Here is a 3,667-nt window from a genome sequence, read left to right as displayed (position 1 = left end):
GAAAGGGGGCTGGGCCTTTGAAGACCTCTTAGCAATCAAGCTGTTTGGTACATACTGGAGATAACAGGAGTGGTAGTTGGCCGTCAAGGATGTCCTTGGGGGCCAACTTCCCCTCCTGTTACCTCCAGTAAGTCCCACACAGCTGGATTGCTGAAACCTGGTAGGAGACCACGCCCCCTTTCTTTACCACTATGCAACCTAGCCTCCTGGCCTACTACTAGTAGGGGCATGATGTCTCCTTGAAAATTGAGGGTCCTTGGGTGCCAACTACCCATTTTGTTACCTCAAGAACGTCCCACACAGTGGGTTTGCTGAGAGATTTTTGGTGACCACGTCTCCTTACTCCACCATTCTGCAAATGCGTCTCCTAGTGTACTACTAGGTTGGGGATGAAGTCCCCTTGGCTCTAGGGGGTTCATGGGGGCCACCATTTCCACTACAATAAGTGCAGCAGTAGAGAAAGTGTTGGATTGCGGAGGAGTAACATTTACTACTCCAACTCCAATGAGTGCGACAATAAGGAACATGTTGGATTGCCACATTAAGAATCTACAAATTATCTTGAACATGATAAAATAGTTTGAAAAGCATAGTAAACAATTAAAATAACTTGTACATTAAAAATAGAGTAAAATAAAAATATATTACAATGTTAAATACATATCATAAATAACTACAAATATTAATATAATTAAAACACAAAAATATATTCTCAACAAACAACAACAATTTAAAAACAAAACACAATTAACACATACAATAATAAATTAAATAATGGTAATAACATAATTACTTAAATTTACATTTGTTATACCTTTGTTTACATTCTACCCTAAACTTTAACAAAGAATTCAACACATAGCTAAAAATGTTATGTTGAATATATTTTTTACACATGTTACATATATATTTATCAATTTAAAAAATGGTAGTTAATTACCACCCCACCATTTATACTCACACCAAACATATGAATTCAATCATTACTATTTTCAACATTTTAATCCTTGAGTCTTAATGAAACATTTAATATTAATAAGTAACAGTAAATTAATAATATTAAATTAACTTCTCACCCTTTACTCCTACAACTTCTACAACTCACACCAAATATATGAAATTAAAAATATTTTATGTACATATTTTACATACATATTTTTCATTTCTATATTTAATAAAAAATCACTTTTTTATTATTTAGAATAAATAATTTCCTATGACCCTTTACACATACAAATACTACAACACACATCCCAAAACAAAAAAACTAAAGGGCCTGATTCCGATGTCGTTTTGAAGGGCTCTTAATAGGATTTGTGTTTGACTAATCCGATCCGGAACCCTTGTTTCTGACTGAATTGGACACACTTCCCAATGACTGATTCTGATGCTTGGAAACTGTTAAGGCTGACCGAATCAGTTCCGGAAGGCATTTGTGCAGGTCATGTCTTTTTGAGCCAAATTGCACAGCTCCATGGACCCAGGTTTCCGAGCCAGTGACAACGATGACCGATTCAACCAACCATTCCCAATCGATTTCTCCGGAAATAATCAGTTGCCGGTATCGGTCTTTGGGGGCCCATAGTAAGCCCCCTTCAGATGAGGCCCTCCAAATCAGGTCTGTGGGGGTACCCAAGGGACCTCTGTTTCCAACCATGCACAGTGTGGCCGGCACCATGAGGTGCCGGCCACAGGGTGCAAGGTTTTCCCCAGTCACCCCATTCTTCAATTGGAGCCTGTGTTCTAGTTCCGAACACAGGCTCTGATAGAAGTCAGTTGGAGTATGACCAAGTCATATCTGGAAGCATTCAGATGCATCCACATCGCACGGTCGGAATGCCGCAAGCTGAGTCTTTCGGTGGGCATTCCAGAACTGATTCGGTCGGAATGCTTTCCGAACAACATCAGAATCAGGCCCTTAATATATTAAACCATTTACAAAAATATTTTACCTTTAAAAAAATAATACTATTTATAAATGATTAATTATCAAAACAATATTGATTAAATAATACTAAAGAAGTTACTTCCCACCATGCACCCCTTCAAAACTCACAACTTGCACCGAAAACGTAATTAACAAAAACAAATCGCTTGTGTTCTTTTTGATTGTGTTCCTTTCAAGAGGGGCCTCACCTGGTGATTCAGGATGGACTGTTCCCAAGAGAAGCAGGTCAGTACCAATTTGCATAAGGTAGTCTTTTTCTGACACTGTGCACCAGAGATGAAAGTGAGCTTGCAAAACCTTTACGGTATAACTGATTTCCTTATGGTATCTACTGTGTGTAGGGCAGACCTGTTGTCTAGCAGAGATGGTTTACTGCACTGCTACCCTGGTGCATCTCAGAATCTGCTGTTCTGTTGCCTCTCTGTGATGCTTAAGAATACCTCTATAGTGTGCATTTGGAAATATGTATGTATTAAAATGCTGTGACACAGAAATCTGGGCTGAATCCCTTCTCTGCATTTGCCAAGGAGAGGAGATTCCTGGACTCCATAGCACTCACATTTACAGCAACCCATAGAAGCTACTGGATTAGGGATACATTACCATACGTTTCAGTTCTCTAAAGAGCAAGTGCACAAGTGTTAACTTGGAAAACATAAACTAAAAGCCCATGCCTTTTGGTTGCATCTAACCATGACCAATGCTTCTACAGACAGTTCTAGATACAGAGTAATCTAAAAATTACAATTTGGGTGTCATGGTATGAGCTCATCAAGCTTCAAAATCTCATGGTTAATGCATTAGGATGATGTACATAGTCCCCAAATACTAGAATTCGCTACCAGTGGCCCTGCGAAAATCCAGCACCTATATGTCTTTCAGGAAACAATTAAAAACATTCTTGTTCTGAGCTCGTCTCTTCATAATATAGCTTTTTCTCTGGTTCCTCATTTCTGGATTCCCATTGGTAAAGCGCTGAGATGTCCCTGGGTGAGTCATGCGCTATATAAGAATCCATAACATAACATAACATATAACATGTAATCAGGAGAGTTGATGCAATGTACACAGTGTCAGTACAGCCAGCCGAAGTTCTATTTAGGAACTGTTGTCCACTCATCAAACAGCTAAAGCTTGAAGTCGACTGGGTTGCTGGCATGGGGGTTGAAAGTCCTACTTCAGATAGCCAGCTACTTCCGCTCAACGTTTACATACCTCAGTGCACCACTGAGAAAAAATTGAAATTGGATCGTCTGACTGAAATTCTTTGTAACATTTTAAGCGAATACCTCAGTACATCCTATTAATTTCTAGGGATTTTAATACAACCTTTTCCATAACCCGTTTGAGAATCTTGGGATCATCTTTTCAGTGGTTCGCCACATCTTGCCACACAAACATTATCTTTAGGACTCAGAACTTCTGAATTGGGTGAATGGAAAGGGGCGACCATTCGGTCCCCCCGAACGTATGGTGGAGTACCACGATCCCCCCGGGAAGCCATCTTGGGCGGGAGGCGAGTCTCGGCTGGTATGCCCGAAGCGGCGTAGCCGGGGCGCGCCTTTTCCCGCCCTGGAGTGGGTTGTCCTAGACGCTGACGTGGCCGGCCACGCCCTCGGAGGCAGGCGGGGGCGGGTTTACGCCCGCCCGAAGACGGATAAAAGGAGCAGCAAGCCAAGAAAGCATCCTCTTGTTCCTGTGCTCTGAAGCTGCACCTCC

This window comes from Lissotriton vulgaris, chromosome 8 (genome assembly GCF_964263255.1).
Source record: "Lissotriton vulgaris chromosome 8, aLisVul1.2, whole genome shotgun sequence".
Taxonomy (NCBI): domain Eukaryota; kingdom Metazoa; phylum Chordata; class Amphibia; order Caudata; family Salamandridae; genus Lissotriton; species Lissotriton vulgaris.
Note: the sequence above shows the minus strand (reverse complement) of the source record.